This window comes from Triturus cristatus, chromosome 6, assembly GCF_964204655.1.
Source record: "Triturus cristatus chromosome 6, aTriCri1.1, whole genome shotgun sequence".
NCBI lineage: Eukaryota > Metazoa > Chordata > Amphibia > Caudata > Salamandridae > Triturus > Triturus cristatus.
In genome coordinates, this window is record NC_140589.1 from 1,295,396,074 (window position 1) to 1,295,414,278 (window position 18,205).

At 49.8% G+C, this 18,205-nt stretch overlaps 1 protein-coding gene across 2 annotated transcripts in view; it reads right to left on the reverse strand.

Moving 5' to 3' along the window:
- Positions 1-18,205, reverse strand: part of GINM1 (glycosylated integral membrane protein 1) — a 185,834-nt gene that overhangs the window by 128,006 nt on the left and 39,623 nt on the right. The gene's annotated exons all lie outside the window — the stretch shown is intronic.

The window sequence follows — 18,205 nt, forward strand, 5'->3', positions numbered from 1 at the left end:
GTGAGTATATTAGCTTGGTCATCATACACTCTTAGTGTGTTGCAATTTCTCCGAAGGCGAAGGAACTGATCAACTGGAAGATTGTCCCTTAAAGATTTTGGGTGATGACTGTGATAAAGGAGGAGACTGTTTCTATCTGTGGGTTTTTTATAGTTGGTGGTCATCAAGGTGCCATCGCGGAGGGAGATGGATAAATCCAGAAAGGGGATGGCTTCGCGTGATATGGTGCCTGTGAATTTAAGAAATGGATCAATGGTGTTGATCCAATCGAAAAAGGAGAGACATTCATCTTCTTCACCTTTCCAGAAGATGATAATATCATCGATGCACCTTCGCCACAGTAGGATCTTGGCTGTAAATGGATTGGTCATGTTGAGGATGTGTTCTTCCTCAAAATTTGCTATGTAGAGGCAGGCCAGGCTCGGCGCGAAGGTACTCCCCATGCTGGTACCTTGGACTTGATGGTAGAGTTTGTTATTGAAAGCAAAGAAGTTCTCTTTAAGTGCTATGGTGGCGCAGTCACAGATGAAGTTGATCGGGGTGACATACGGCCAAGGGTCAAGGTTGTGGAGGGCCTTTTCCATGACAGCTATCGTAGCGTCTTGGGGTATGTTCGTATAAAGTGCTTCCACATCCAAGGTGACTAGGAGGTTGATGGATCCCGGTTCTGGGAAGTATTCTATGAGATTGAAGATCTCTGTGTTGTCTCTTAGGTATGTTGGGGTCTTGGTAACCAATGGTCGTTAAGAAAAAGTCACAGAATTTACTGAGGGGTTCCAACAGAGAGTTGACCCCGGATACAATCGGGCGACCCGGGGAGGGGGACACCCCTTTGTGAATCTTAGGTAAGCAGTAAAAGTATGGGATGCGGGAATCGTTGTTGGTAAGAAATGCCGCTTCATCACGGGATATCCAGCTTTCTGTCTGGGCTTCAAGAATGAGGCTCTGTATCGTAGGGCTTGTTATCCCACGACGAATCCCATAGTCATACCGATATTAGCATTGCAGTTTTTTATGCTTCCTAACCATTGCAGTCTCGTCTCACTATTTATTCCCATTACAGCCTTCCCGCCCCACTCTCCCTCCTCTTGCCGAAGAAGCCTTTCCCCACCCAGGGAATGGTATGATATCGATATTGTAACCACCAATTAATTTTCAGTTATTCACCAGTGTTATTACGTGGGGTTCAGTATTTTACGCCCCATTTCTGCTCTATGATGGGTCCCGCACCAAACGGCACACCGGGTGTCTGCTTATGTCAACTCCCGCCCCCGACACCGTGACTCAGAGACGTATCCCTTACCCCCACCTAGGAACTAACTTAGCGCCTACAGTATCAAGCGCCTTGCACATTAACTTACAATTCCCCTTATTGTGTATTCTGTGCTCATGACTTTAAGACTACTACCGTCTTTTTCTTATGGTTATACAAGCGCTAGTCCCGCTGTTTCACCGTCTCCCTGATGCACTCTGCCACATACCCGGTTTGGACGATGTTTGCTAACACCACTGACAGCCTTCCCCCCCCCCCCCCCCCTCCCCCTTCGAAGTCCCACTGAGGTATTAAGGCTACACTACCACAGGATGGATTCTTCACAACGAGACCTTGACAATCCAGCACAACTTGCTTCCTTCCCTCGAGACCAATTAGATTCATCACACGAGGTAAATCTCCGTGTTCGGTCTTCGCTAGGACCTTTGTCTGACACATCGTGGTTTTTACCACGACACTAAACTCCTTGTCAGCAAGCTGTGCACAAACATCCGCATTATAGTGAGTGCAAACTTTTGAGTGAGTCTCCTACACTCCTACTACATATGCCAACATTAATGTATCCACCGCAGGGGACGTCACTGATAATCCTATAGCTCTGTGTAGTCGCTAATGTGTTTCTGCATTTTGCCTTTACTTTGCCAATGACATTAGTTGTGTCTCTTCCCCCCCCCCCTTCTTTTTCCCTTTTTGTCTCCACTAGGTTTGAAACAGAGTATACGCATAATCCGTTACTCATTACCTATCCAGGTACACGCTACCTCATCTACAGGTTTTGTAGCATTACAGGGTGTCTTTCCCTGACTCTACTTTTTCTACACTATTTCCTGACGGTCTTGATGAAGCGCTGCGGGATCCACTAGGGACCCGTGTAGAGCGCGAAACATGTCGACCTCCTTTTATCTATAAACTTCACTAGAACACCACTACACGGATCGAGAGTAGAGGGACTATAATCGCTGAACCCTCTCTTTAACCAGCATATAGTGCAGCTCCATCCCCGCACTGTGTCTTTTATCCTAACCCAGAGGACTCACCAATAAATCCACTAGGGTACCGACGGGTTATTTTAATCACACGCACTATCACCACTTGGCCCCCACACCCTCATGCACAACTGCGGCTACTCCTTAAAAGATCTCCGACAGAGAGCCCTCTAGTAGGGCCCGTGAGGGACTGCAGCACCACCCCTACGAGGAACAGTGCCTAATGATGACGCTCTACACCTGTAAAGGTGTGTGAGGGCATGACATACACTGGAGTACCACTCCCCACTTCCACCCATCTCATCGCTTGTGGAGCAACACCCACTACCTTGCTTTCCTAAAGAGTGCCTGCTTATTCAGAAGAGGGTATGCCTCTAAGGTCCATCTCAGACTATCTGGAGGGTGACCTTTTTCTGCAAAGCGCAGACAGAGTTTGGTCTGGAGTCTGTGGCAATGGATGTTATTGCGTTGTTCCATAATCCTAGTTTTTGCTAATCTCGTGGTCATGCCAACGTAACTCAAGTTGCAGGGGCAAGTGATGGTTTAAACGCAGTTGCTTGCGTTACAGTTGGTCTGCCTCTTTTGAACCCATTTGAAGGTGGGTGATAGTTGGATCTCCTTCGTCGTTTCAGTGAGGGGGAACACAGAGCATGACCCACAAGGTCAAATACTTTTACCAGACACAAAATGACCAAGATAGTCAACCCCTTGACAACAAAACTTGCACTTATCTTTTCTGAGAGTTATGCCACTAGTACCAATGATTTCCTAACGTTCCTAACTCTTGTGTTATGCTACATCCTTGAATAAATTATCCATTAATCTTTAAAGCACTGAAGAAGCAGACGCTAAACCAATAGGCATGAGGATAGAATGATAAGCTCCTTCAGGTGTAACAAAAAACGTAGGGTGCCTGGAATCTATGCATAGCTCAATCTGATAGTATGCAGCAGACATGTCAAGAGACTTGAAAAACTCAGCCTGTTTAGTGTAGGCAACAATGGATTCATGTTGGGTAACTGTTGTTGATCAACCGAAAATGGTTAAATTCAAATCAAGCAAGTCAACTCACAATCTCAGAGACTTGTCTGATTTGTGGGCCAGGACTACAGAAGCGAGTCATTCTGAACCTTCGACTGGTTGAATAATACCTAATGTACATAGTCATTCAAGCTCTGAATTCAGTTCTGCTCTTAAACTCATTGGGACTTTGAATGCCTTGTGTACTAAAGGCCGTGCCCCCTATTTTAGAATGATGCAGTGTTGAAATCCTTTTAATTTTCCACAACTCATCCCTAAACACATGCAGAAACTCATTGACCCATTTACACTCATTAACTTGATTAACAACTCTGGTGATGGAACTAATACTTTTTCTAATTAGACAAAACCATGTTAGGATGATTAGAATATTGAGATCACCATGAACACGCAAACCCAATAAGTCTGAACCATTCCTTACAATATACACATATGGGGTAGTATGATTACATTCAAATTCTAAAGTTGATCGATTTTCCCCACGACTTCCACTCTTTTACCACCATATGCAAAGATATTTATATGCGAGTCCTGAAGTTGCTCTGCGTCAAGATCAGAAAGTTCACATTCATTGATCAAAGTAAATGGAGCTACTGAATCAGCCAGAACCCTAACATCTTTTTTATTAATAGAAATACTGCAATTAGGAGGATTCCCCCATTTCTTGTTTTTGTCAGTAGCAATTTCAAATACTCCTTCTTTGTCACACATGGTGGAGGACAAAATTAGCGCAATATTGTTGTCGTCCTCACTAATGCGGCTAAAGGGCAACAATGTCCAGAGAATAAGAGCACTAGCAAAGGGCGATGGTTTCAAGGCCCTAGTTACCATCCGTTCCAACACCTCCGCCACTTGCCTGATCAGGTAGAGTACATCACTCGGCATACGTGAGCCGCATTATCAGCAGTGCCATCAGCGAATGCACACCATATGTGCCTCGTAGCATTCACTTCACAATTGTCTTCCTCAACTTCCCAGTGCGCTGCATGTTGCAACTTAGAGGCATAATAGTAAAGTTCCAAACCTGGAAGGCCTCCTTTCAAAAAGTCACGTTTAAGTAGCAGCCGCGCCTCTCAGCCCCTCTGTCTAGCCCATACCAATGAGATCATGAGGCTGTAAGGGGTCTTAAAAAAGCTACACCGCAGAGTATAAAGTGCGTTTTGGACTACATAGAAACACCAGGGGAAGAACACCATTTTAATCACCACATTTCTCCCCGTCATAGATAGTTGCAGTGTATTCCAGATTTGTACTGACTTCATCAATTTTCTCACCAGCGGCTCAATACTATATTGTTGCTGACTATCCAGAGAGTGTCCACGGTAAAGGAATACCCAAGTCTCCTAGCTCAGACCCAGTTGAGCCAAAGCCCCCTTTGGGATCCCCCTCAATGCTACCAATGGAAACAGCAGCGATTTATGCTTGTTAATGCGTCCTCCCGCCACCACTCTGAAAACCTCCAAATGTGCCAGTAGCACTGGCACCGCCTCAACGGGACGTTGCAAGTAAAACAGAATGTTGTCTGTATATAAAGAGATTAGGTGTGTGGAATCTCCCACCTCTACACCAAAGACCCTCATTTCCCTTCTAAGCCCCAATGCCAGAGGATCTAGTGCCAGCTCAAAGAAGAGGGAGGAAAGAGGGCAGTCCTGCCTTGTACTCAGCCTCACAACCCATTCATCCGATACAAGGCCTCCACTCTGTACCCCGGACTAAGGAGCCGTGTACAGGAGACTCATCCATTTGCAAATGTGTGGCCCAAAACCCATCCTTCGAAGCCCCTGCAGCAAGTAATTCCACTTGAGCATGTCAAATGCTTTAGTGATATCCACTGACTCTTTTGCTAGGTCCTACCTGCTCTGGCTTACCGAGTGCATCAAGTATGGAAGCCGACACAAGTTGAGGGCTGCGCTGAGTTTGGGCATGAAGCCACACTGATCTTCATGTATCAGTGTACCCACTACACCACTTAACAGTTAGGCAAAAACCTTACACAACATCTTGCTATATGAGGTCAGACTCATCACATGAGTCCATGACTTCAAAACCATACAAAGGACACCTTTTCCAAGGGTGGGGGCAGTATCCCCTTGTCCCATGATTCCCAGAACATCTCGAGCAGCAGTTCCGCTAACTATGTGGAGTACACCTGGTAGAATTCCACCAGGAATCCATCACCGCTCGGTGCTTTCCCCCTATTCATTTTGCCTAACGTTTCCTTCACTTCCTCCAGGGTGATGTCCGCCTCCATCTGCTCTCTTAGAAAAGGAGGCAACACTGGCAGCTCCACACCATCCATATATCCGTCCACCACTGCAACATCGGCCTCCACTCCTCCTCCATAAAATTCTCGTAAATGCTCCCCCAGGGTGTCATTTAGGACCCAGTGGGATGTGGCCAGGAACCCATCTCGTCTCCAAGAGCCACAATAGGGCTTTTATCCACTTCATGCTTGAGCAACCAAGTCAGCATCTTACTGGGTTTATCCCCTTTCCTGTGCAACCACTGTCTATGTTCCCGACGCATGAATTAGTCAAGCCCACTCCATGTGTCCCCCAGATGTCTCTTAAGGGCTACAATAGTCTCCTCTGCATCTGTGACTTCCATCTCCCCTCTCTGGGCTTCTGTTAGATTGTCATCTATGTCCCTGAGTTCCCTCTGCAGTTGCCACCACAGACCACACATCTTGCCAAGACACTGCCCCCACCACCCAAAGACAGCCTTAAGTACCTCCAATTCATTTCCTCTACTACCCGTAGAGTCTCAGTTACCCAATAGATATTCTGTGATCTTTTCACCCAGGGTCTGTCTAAAATCGACACATTCAGCAGGGTATCCATCGGTAATCGCAAATATCTCACCCTTGCCGGGGCCCTGCCCCTCCCCACTCCAGCAGCAGCTGGGAGTGATCAAATAAATACCTCCCCAGATAGGTAGCCATCTGTATCTCGGCCCAGATGTCAGCAGTTTCCAAGGTCGGATCCAGCCGGCTATTGGTGTGATGGGTGTCAGAGTAACAGGAAAACTCCCTTATGGCATGATACAATGCTCTCCAAATGTCCTCACAGTCTAGCTTGTGCATGATCATCGCCAATGTTTCTGTCAGTTCAGGTTTGGTTAGGGTACGGGGAGGGTTTTTGTTCATATCTGCATCCAGCATGCAATTGAAGTCCCCAACCCGTAAAAGACACTCGGCCATGTTACCTGTCAGTAGGGACTGCACACACGCAAAGAGCTCCCTATTGTTCACATTGGGGCGCACACATTCAAAATAGTTATGTCCACACCATCCATCATTTCCTGCACCAACACAGAACCCCCACCTGGATCTGCTTCAGAGTAAATCAACTCAAAGGAGACCCCAGGGCCCACCTAAATCAGCACCCCTCGTGCTTAGGAGCAATACGTAGAAGAAATGATTTGACGCCTCCACCTTTTCTTAAATGTTTCCCCCTCTGTGTGATGCATTTCCTACAGACAGGCTATACTCACTCCTGTGCGCTGCAAGTAGGAGAGCACCCTGTGTCTTTTCACGTAACTACCCAAGCCACTGACGTTCCATGTGACTACCTTATTTTCATGTGACTATCCTATATGATCGCATCTTGCAAACTAGTTCCACTTGGCAATTTCCATCTCCTCAAGACCACCCACACTCGCAGGGTTGATGCCTTCCCCTTCCTGCAGCATGACAATGTGTGTACCATTTGTGTACCCCATATTATAGTATGTACCATTACAAAAGTCTAGCACCCCTGAAATAGGAACCCCCCATACCACCCCGAGCAATCACAGAACATCAAGAAACAAACAACATCCCGCCCAACATCCTGTGCTGAAAACACATCCTCCCTATTCCCACCCCACTGTGAACAAACTGGTTGGCGCTCTGCCTAAAAACCAAAAGCCCAACCCTCACACAGAAAACCCTATACTAGACCCTATGATGTACAGGGGGGGGGGGGGGGGGAGTCAGGTCGATGCCACCCCCACCCAACAGAGGCACACAACTAATCACACTCCAGCTGTCCTAGAAAGCCGAAATATACCCCCGTAGGGTTCAGAAATAACAAAAAGATACAATACTGAATCCTTACATTGTATGCTCCATGTATAGCACCCCACTGCTGTATGGCTTTGAGGTCTGTGGAGGCCCACAGCCACGCTGTCCGCCCAACCCAGTGGCATACTCATGTACCAGGACCATGGCCAATCACACCCTACAAATATCTTCCAGCAGTCTCATTCAGACTAATTGCCGGCAGTCCCTGATGGAGTCTGAACTGCACCTTCCACCTCTCCACTCGAGTGCCAAGGCAGGCCAGCAGTATCCGTCTGTTCAGCCGCCAGTGTGCCATCCTCCTGCAAAACAATTTGTGACACAGTGCTGCAAACCAAAGATGATTCCTGGGACTTACTGTGGCGTGTATTCCCTGGTCGCCTCGTCCATCTCCCATGGGTCCTTCTCATCATCCCTTGTTCTCAGCATGACATCTTGTCCCTTTGTTCAACCCATTCCTAGACATCCCAAAATACAATATTGAAGCACTCATGCTACCACAATAGGTGGCGTTTTATCACCCAGAAAGCAACACCCACTGCAGGGGTGACCAGGAACCGGCGGCAGATTGTTGCCACTGAAAGGAAGACACAACATTCATCCACAACCAACGTTTCCAGAGTCCAGGTAGTAACTTCCTTTTAGAATTGGCATCTTTTGGCGTGTTTCCCTTGAGTTTTTGCTTTCTGACCTCCTGGTTTTGACTGTTTTTGCTGGTGTAATGATTCTGCGCACTTTCCTCACTGCTGTCCAGTGGTAAAGTGCAAGTGCTCCTGTATAAACTGTGTTCTGGATTGGTGTTTCCATGATTGGCCTATTTGGTTTACGTGTCAGTCACTAGTAAAGTGCACTGCGAGTGCCAGGGTCTATAAATCAAATGCTGTTGGTGGGCTGCAGCACTGGATTGTGCCACCCACGCAAACAGCCCGTAAAGTGTAACTCTGGACTGCCATTGCAGAGCCTGTGCGCAGCCTGGGGCTGCCACAACGACTTGGCAAGTGCACACACTTGCAAGTCCCTAAACCTTTCCGTTTCTACATGTGAGTCGCCCCTCTGGTAGGCCCATGGGCAGGGTGCATTGTATGTGAAAAGTAGGACATGCCCTGGTATGTGTGCATGTCCTACTTGTGAATTACAGCCTACTTCGTTTTTCACTATTGCAAGGCTACCTGTTCCCCATAGGCCAAAATGGGCATTTTGATTATTACATCCTATAATCCTAACTGACCCACGGAACATGGTAGAAATTCGAGTTTAGTATGCCTGAACTCAGAATGATAAAATGCATCTTTTAGTGAAGTTGGTTTTAACATTCTGGGTTTGAAAATTCCACTTTTAGAAAGTAGGTATTTTCTTGTCATACCATCCAAGCCTGCCTCTGCTAGGTTGTGTATTCCTTGTCTGGAGTTTGAGTGACAGGGGCTGGGGGATTCCAGTAGACAGGGTGAGTCAGCACAGGGCTGAATAGCAAGATCTACATGTAGATGGGTGGGAGGAGTTGCACCTGGAACCTGAATAGGGCTGTGCCTTCCCTCCACAATGCTGGCTCCACCTCCTGTGGTGCGTTGGATGTCCCTGGCCTACACTGTGAAAGGAAAGAAGGAGTCTTGTCAACAAAGTGCTCCAGGACTGACCAGAACTGGTTTGGACTAGGCAAATGCCTCTCTGCCTTCAGAGAACAAAGAGAAATTGAGGATAAAAAGGGGGACCCAGACCCCAGAACTTTAGAACTCTTTTGCACCAAGAAGACTGCCAAGAAGAAGAGCTGGAGAAGCTGTGAGGAGGAACTACCACTTTGCTGTGTTGGCCTACAGTGGCTGCTTCTGTCTTGGGCAGTGAAAGGACTGGACTGAACTTTCTGCAATCCACTTTTGTGAGTTTCTCCAAGGGCTTGAGGTAGAGCTTGCCCCCTGTTCAAGAAGTCTCAGGAACAGCAAAGACTTCAAGCCCGACGCCGTCAACGCTGCCGACTCCGTGTCCCGAAGGCACCGCAGAGGGCACCGCCGCACCGCAACCTTGGTCACACCGACGACACCTGTCGACGCCGCCACCGAGCCGCTGCTTGCACCGCGACCTGTGGGCACCGCACTCCGCACTGCCTCGTTTCATGCCAAAGCTTTGGCACCACAGAGAGCACCGCCGCAACGCCGCACTGCGGCCCTGGTATCACAGACGACGCCTGCTGATGCCGTTACTGAGCCGCTGCTCGCACCACGACCTGTGGGCACCGCACCCCACACCGCCTCGCTTCACAACGACGCCATGTTATCCCCGATGACGCCGCTCCACGCCGGACTCAATGCCGCTGCTTGCACCGTGGTACGAGGGCACCGCTCGTAAAGTTACACGATGCACCGCCCTCATCCCATGCCGCAGCCTTGGCCTACCGACGCCGATGCCATCGACTCCAGTTCGTCAGCCGACGACAGCACTTCAGCAACGACGCCGTCACTGCTGCACCGTGACCTGCCAGCACCGTGACGAGCACCGTCTTCATCTCACACCGTGACCCTGGTCTCACCGACGACGCCATCTGACGCTGCCACCAAGCCGCTGCTTGCACCGCGACCTGAGGACACCGCACGCCGCACCGCTGCACTTCACACCGCAGCACCCAACGCCTGCCGACGCCAGCGCTCCTGACTCCATCAGACAGGAGATCGACCTGCAACGCGTGGCACAACGAGAGGTCATCGAAGACCTGCATTTCTGAAAGGTACTGTTTGCGGGTCTTCCCGACACCGTAGCTGACCCACGACACCACGATCAGCCAGAACTGTTTGGATTTATTTGTTCTCGAAGCCGTGATAGCCCCGGATGGAGCTATCGACATCCAGGAACTGTTTTTCAAGGATACTTTGATAACTGAAGATTTTTAAGTACTGTATTGTGGATTTTTATCGTATTGGTCTTGTCTTAAGTATATAAAAATATTGGCTATTTTTCTAAACTGGTGTGGTGTCCTTTTGTAGTGCTTACATTGTATTACTGTTGGTTTTGTGCAAATGCTTTACACACTGCCTCTAAGATAAGCCTGACTGCTCGTGCCAAGCTACCAAGGGGGTGAGCAGAGGTTATTTTAGGAGTGTAACTTCCTTATCCGGACTAGGAAGAAGGGTCCCTACTTGGACAAAGGTGCAAACCCTTGCCAACTAGAGACTCCCATTTCTAACATTGGTGGTCATCAGTGAGGATAGGACTTGTGTTTGCACTTGACTTACAGTGATTGGTGTGCACTACTACCATATCACAGACCATTACGTACCACATACTTGTTCTTTTTACCTTTTTGACCTATTTTTGAGCTTGCCAATTTTTAACTTGCTACTTCATCATGTCTGAATCAGGGGCCTCATCTATTGCATCCATGGAAATTGCCTTTGAGGAGGATAGGTTGGAATTCTACAATGTCAAGGAATTGAAAGTGATTTGCAAAAATCTGAAAGTCCAGGTCAGAGGCCTCACTAGGAAGGAGGAGCTACAAAAGGCGCCGAGGGCCTGGGTAGCAGCCAGACATGCCAGTGGGCAATCTGGTGATCTCATTGGAGAGGCAGAGGAGCCGGTTCCTAGGGTGGATGTGCTTTTGGGTGAGGGGGAACCCTCCAGGCAAGGCAGCAGTAGCTTGTCCCCAGAGGAGCTGGAGGACAGGCGGGAAGCAAGGAAGTTCGAGTTGGAGAAACTCAGGATAGAAAGTGAGAGGGAGGACAAAAGAAAAGCCATGGAGGAAAGGAAGATGATCTTAGATCATGAGAAGTCTCAATGAGCTGGAGCTGAAAAGTAGAACCGGCTCAGATGGTGGCAGCAACGCTTCAGCGCACAGAGATAGGATTGTACACATCCCCAAAAATGTAGGTAAAGAGTACAAAAAGGGGGATGACATACAAAGGTGGTTTCAAGGGTATGAGTCATCTATTCATATGAATGGGGTCCCTGGAAGGAACTGGGGGGCAGGGTTGTGGCCTCTCTTTCCAGAAGAAGCTAGGGATACCCTGATAGCTTTGGGTAAGGGGCAGGACCTCACCTATGCTGACATAAAGGACGCTCTCCTCACTAGGTATGGACTCACTCCTGAAAAGTACAGGGATCAGTTTAGGTCCAGTAAAAAGTCTGAGACCAACACTTGGTTGGAATGTGTGGATATGTTCTGCAGGTCGCTGGATGAAGGGCATTAATGTGACAGATTTTATGGGGCTCTACAATTTGATTGCATGGGAGCATTTGTCTAGTCTATGCTTTGAAGATCTGCGCCAGCACCTAGTTGATAGTAAGCTGACTGACCCCAGGAAGCTTACTATGGAGGCGGACCGCTGGGTGTGTACCAGGGCCCACAAGAAAGCGTTTGTCGGAAACTCAGCCAAAGGTGGGCAGGGTCTCCAGCAGAAAAGTGGGGGGGGGACAAGGGTAAAGCACAGGAGTTCTCTAAAGGGCCCCAAACTAGTACCCAGGGTAAAGGTTCCCATACCCCAGGAGATAAGAAGAAAGGGGTCTCTACAGGAAAGCCTGCTGAGACCGGCCCCCGCAAGAGTTTTGCATGTGACCAGGTGAGTCACTTGAAGGGGGACCCCAGGTGGCCAAAGGGGACCCAGCCACCCACCGGTGGACAGTCCAAGGTGTTGGCTAGTGTAGCGCTTGTGGAGGAGGGGTGCCCACAGGAGGGTGGGGATCCCTCAGAAATGACCCTCGTCTCACTAGGGGACAGTGAGATGGTCCCAGGAAACCAGGTGCCCCCTAACACAAAGAAATATAGCACCTGGGTCACCATCAATGGGAAAAGGGTAGAGGCTCTCAGAGATACTGGAGCCAGTGTGACTTCAGTCTGGTGTAACCTGGTCTCTGAGAAGCAGGTAGACCCAGGGGCATTCCACCAAGTAGTTGCTGTAGACAACTCTGAGCGCCAGTGTATGGTGGCGCAGGTTCCCTTTGAGTGGGGGGGTCCCTCAGGTCCCTTGAGGGTGGTTGTGAGCCCTACCATGCCTGTAGATTGTCTGCTAGGTAACGACCTGGAGCAGTCCTTATGGAAGATGTTGAGCTCAGGTCTCACTTGGAGATGCTGGGGTTGCCAGAGTGGGCATGTGTGTCTATTCAATCAATGGCAGCCAGAAAGGGTGATCAAGAGGACTTAGAGCCTGGAACAATGGCCCAAGTCCCTGCCAAGAGAAAGGGCAGGGGACATGGGAAACCGGCCCCTGAAGTTCCCACGGACCGGGAGGAGGCGGACCTCGAGGGGGACGCCCCACTGCCTACAGGGGAGCAGGTAGCCGAACCGGGGGACATCTCTGAGCTGACCCACTGGCAGAAAGAAGGGGGTCCCACCAGGGAGGAATTCTTCAAGGCGCAGAAAGAGTGCCCTACTCTGGAGGGTCTGCGGCGGCAGGCTACAGACCAGGCAGCTAATGATCAGTCAGGGTCACATCTGATCTACTGGTCCATGGGCAACAGGTACATCCTGGTCTTGGTGGACCATGCCACCCGGTACCCGGAGGCAATTCCTCTCAGGACAACGTCGGCGCCAGTGGTGGGCCGGGCATTAATGGAGATGTTTTCCCGCGTGGATTCCCCAGAGAAGTGGTTTCTGACAGTATATGACATCCCTGTGGAAGGAGTGTGGTGTAACCTACAAGTTCACCACTCCTTACCACCCACAAGGAAACGGTCTGGTGGAGAGATTCAACCAGACCTTGAAAGGCATGATCAAGGATCTAACAGAACCCATGAGGCGTCAGTGAGACGTCCTCTTGCCATGCCTTCTCTTTCAATACAGGGAGGTGCCTCAGAAGTCTCTTGGGTACGGCCCCTTTTAGCTCCTGTATGGCCACCCTGTCAGAGGACCTCTCAGTTTGGTAAAGGAAGGCTGGGAGGCAGCTCCCAGGAAAACTCCCCAGGATGTGTTTAGTTACATGCTGGCCTTCAGAAACCAAACTGCCCGCTTCAGGAAACTCGCTCAGGCGAACCTAGAAGCAAGCCAGGAAGAAATGAAGAGGTGGTACGACCAGAATGCCACTCTGGTCGAATTTCAACCTGGGCAAAAAGTGTGGGTTATGTCCCCAGTGGAACCTTGTGCCTTGCAGGACAACTGGACTGGACCATTTGAGGTGGTGGAGCGCAAAGTAACGTCACCTATTTGGTAGACTTGCGGACTCCAAGGAACCCTTTGAGGATCCTCCACGTGAACCACCTCAAGCCCCACTTCGAGAGGTCCGAAGTGAGTATGCTCTTGGTGACAGATAATGGGGTGGAAGAGGAGTGAGCCTCTCCCTGACCTCCTGTCTACCATGGAGCATGAAGGGTCAGTGGAAGGTGTGATCCTCTCCCCTACACTAACTCCAGAGCAGCAGGGGGGACTGTCGCCAGTTGTTGGGACAGTTCGCCCCACTGTTCTCTCTGACCCCAGGTGTTACTCACTGGTGTACCCATGACGTGGACACTGGTGACCGCCCTCCTGTAACGCACAAAATTTACAGGTTGACTGACCGGGTCAGGGCCAGCATCAAGGAGGAGGTCTCTAAGATGTTGGCGCAAGGGGTGATTGAGCCCTCCAACAGTCCTTGGGCCAGCCCAGTGGTCTTGGTCCCAAAGGCTGCTGCACCCCGTGTCACTCCAGAACTACGGTTTTGTGTGGACTACCGTGGGCTCAATGCCGTCACCAGGACTGACGCGCACCCCATCCCCAGAGCTGATGAGCTCATTGATCGGTTGGGAGCTGCCCAGTTCCTCAGCACGTTTGAATTAACGTCTGGGTACAGGCAGATTACCTTAACCGATGGGGCCAAGGAGAGATCAGCATTCTCGACCCCAGAAGGTCAATTACCAGTTTCGGGTGATGCCCTTTGGCTTGAAGAATGCCCCCGACACCTTTCAGAGGTTGGTCAACCAGGTGTTGGCTGGACTGGAGGATTTCAGTGCCACCTACCTGGATGACATTGCTGTGTTCAGTTTCAGCTGGGAAAAACATTTACAGCACCTCAGTAAAGTGTTGAGGGCTCTGCAAGGGGCAGGCCTCACGATCAAGGCCAGTAAGTGCCAGATCGGGCAGGGTTCTGTGGTGTACTTGGGACACCAGGTAGGAAGTGGCCAGGTGGCGCCCCTACAACCCACGATTGACACTATTCTGGCTTGGGAGCCCCCCAAGACCAAGACAGAGGGGAGAGCCTTCTTAGGTCTCACCGGGTACTATAGGAGATTTGTTAAGGGCAACAGCACCATTGTTGCCCCCTTAACAGAGCTGACTTCCAGGAAGCAGCCCAGAAAGGTGATCTGGACTGAGTCCTGCTAGAAAGCTTTTGATGCCATGAAGGCAGCCATGTGCACGGCACCCGTGCTCAAGGCACCCGACTTCTCCAAGGAATTTGTTGTGCAGACTGACGCTTCAGAGTATGGTGTGGGAGCGGTGCTCTCACAACTGAACGAAGAGGGCCTAGACCAGCCTGTAGTCTTCCTTAGCAGGAGACTACTCCCCAGGGAACAGAGGTGGAGTGCCATAGAAAGGGAAGCTTTTGCTGTGGTCTGGGCGCTGAAGAAGCTGAGACCATACCTGTTTGGGACTCACTTACGGGTTCAGACAGACCACAGGCCCCGCAGATGGTTGATGCAAATGAGGGGTGAGAATCCAAAACTGCTGAGGTGTCCATCTCCCTACAGGGAATGGACTTTACGGTGGAACACCACCCAGGCACAGAACACGCCAACGCAGATGGTCTGTCCAGGTTCTTCCGCCTTAGTGAAGAGAACTCCCAGGAGGTTGGGTAGTTCTGGTTGGGTAGTTCTCCCTACTTTCAGCTGGAGGGGACATGTGTTAGACTTGGCATCTTTTGGCGTGTTTCCCCTGAGTTTTTGCTTTCTGAACTCCCGGTTTTGACTCTGTTTTTGCTGGTGTAATGATTCTGCGCACTTTCCTCACTGCTGTCCAGTGGTAAAGTGCAAGTGCTCCTGTATAAACTGTGTTATGGATTGGTGTTTCCATGATAGGCCTATTTGATTTATGTGTCAGTCCCTAGTAAAGTGCACTGCGAGTGCCAGGGCCTATAAATCAAATGCTGTTGGTGGGCTGCAGCACTGGATTGTGCCACCCACGCAAACACCCCATAAAGTGTAACTCTTGGCTGCCACTGCAGAGCCTGTGCGCAGCCTGGGGCTGCCATGTCGACTTGGCAAGTGCACACACTTGCAAGTCCCTAAACCTTCCCTTTTCTACATGTGAGTTGCCCTGGTTTGGACTAGGCAACGGCATCTCTGCCTTCAGAGAACAAAGAGAAATTGAGGATAAAAAGGGGAACCAGACCCCAGAACTTTAGAGCTCTTTTGGACCAAGAAGACTGCCAAGAAGAAGAGCTGGAGAAGCTGTGAGGAGGAACTACCACTTTGCTGTGTGCTTTGCTGTGTTGGCCTACAGTGGCTGCTTCTGTCTTGGGCAGTGAAAGGACTGGACTGAACTTTCTGCAATCTACTTTTGTGAGTTTCTCCAAGGGCTTGAGGTAGAGCTTGCCGCCTGTTCAAGAAGTCTCAGGAACAGCAAAGACTTCAAGCCCGACGCCGTATACGACGCCGCTGCCGACTCCGTGTCCTGAAGGCACCGCAGAGGGCACCGCAAACTTCGTCTCACCGCCGACACCTGTTGATGCTGCCACCGAGCCGCTGCTTGCACCGCGAACTGTGGGCACCGCACCCCGCACCGCCTCACTTCACGCCTCGCTTTGGCACCGCAGAGAGCACTGCCACAACGCCGCCCCGCGACCCTGGTCTCACCGACGACGTCTGCTGATGCCGCCACCGAGCCGCTGCTCGCACCGTGACCTGTGGGCACCGCACCCCGCACCGCCTTGCTTCACGACGACGCCTTGGTATCCCCGATGACGCCGCTCGACGCCGGACTCGACGCCGCTACTTGCACCGTGGTTCGAGGGCACCGCTCGTAAAGTTACAAGACGCACCGCCCTCATCCCGCACTGCAGCCTTGGCCTACTGATGCCGGTGCTATCGACTCCAGTTCATCAGCTGACGACAGCGCTTCAGCAACGACGACGCCGCTGCTGCACTGTCACCTGCCAGCATCGTGACGAGCACAGTCTTCATCTCACACAGCGACCCTGGTCTCACCGACGACGCCATCTGATGCCGCCACTAAGCCGCTGCTCGCACCGCGACCTGAGGGCACCGCCCGTCGCACCGCTGCACTTCACACCGCAGCACCCGACGCTTGCCGACGCCAGCGCTCCTGACTCCATCAGAGAGGAGATCAACCTGCAACGCGTGGGACATCGAGAGGTCATCGACGACCTGCATTTCTGAAAAGTACTGTTTGCGGGTCTTCCTGACACCGTAGCTGACCCGCGACGCCGCGATCAGCCAGAACGGTTTGGATTTATTTGTTCACGACGCCGTGATAGCTCCGGACGGAGTGATCGACATCCAGGAACTGTTTTTCAAGGATACTTTGATAACTGAAGATTTGTAAGTACTGTATTGTGGATTTGTATCGTATTGGTCTTGTCTTAAGAATATAAAAATAATGGCTATTTTTCTAAACTGGTGTGGTGTCCTTTTGTAGTGCTTACATTGTATTACTGTCGGTTTTGTGCAAATGCTTTACACACTGCCTCTAAGATAAGCCTGACTGCTCGTGACAAGCTACCAAGAGGGTGAGCAGGGGTTATTTTAAGAGTGTAACTCCCTTATCCTGACTAGGAATAAGGGTCCCTACTTGGACAAAGGTGCAAACTCTTGCCAACTAGAGACTCCCATTTCTAACACTGCCCCACCTGGAACACTAGTTTCACAAACCCTCACAGGGTTATATGACTAACGTTCCACCCCATTGTTCCAACACAACAGTGAACTCTAAAACAGGGTATGTTGAAGTCGGCTTGTGCATCTGAGTGGAATTTCTTAGTAAGGCCGGTGCAGAAGCCCTATTCTAAGTCACGAAGATCTTCTCGACCAGGGTTATGATGAATGGCATGATTGCCATAATATCTCTATAAGAAGTTCAGATTTCTGCTCTGTAGACTCCAGTTCAAGACCTTTGTGGCGTTTTAACAACGTATAAAAAAGGGGCCTATTTTCAGTGGACCAGACTTTCAGGTTAGGGCTGAGAGGAATAAAGAACCATCCTCCAAAAATGTGAGCACCCTACTTGCATTTGATAGGTCTGCCAAAAAGGGCCTAGTCCATGAAGACCAAAATTGGTCAGCTTCTTTTCATTATTTTCCTCTCTGGGAGTACAAAGTTTAGGAAAGCCAAATGCATCTGAAACTAACTCACCATGCAGCATTGATAGAGTGAAACTGGAGTCCTCTTAAACAAGTGTTCTTGCTCAAAAACAAAGTATCAGTTAGCCTCTTTTTGGCTGTTTTTATGAATAGGTATTTAGAAGAGGTGACAGATAATGCATTATGTAAAGCAGTAAATTCTGCAATACCGTGCGCTCTACCTTCAAGACTGTTGCTGAGGACCACTGTTGCGGCACAGCATGAAACTTTGCAGGTACAGAGTCAGATGACAAAGAAAAGAGACGGGCTCACACCTGGCCCTTACATCACTGGTGTGGTACTTTCCATGAAGTCTTCGCCATAATATTAGCTCTCACAAGTGTGCTGGCAGTCTGAAACTTGATTTGCTGTTAGACACATGGCGTGTGGAAGGGCAGAAATATCTGCCATACTGGAATTGTTCCCATGGACTTCCTAGAATATAAAGATTCTGGTGTGGTGAGGAGTAGTGTAAAAAACTTTCTTAATCTGGAGAATGGCCGCTCAGGGTTTAGCTCTAGACAACACACAGATCATAAAAAAGTGTCAGAATCAGACATGTTTTACAGTTGTATTGTACTGTAATTGAATACACTGTTTA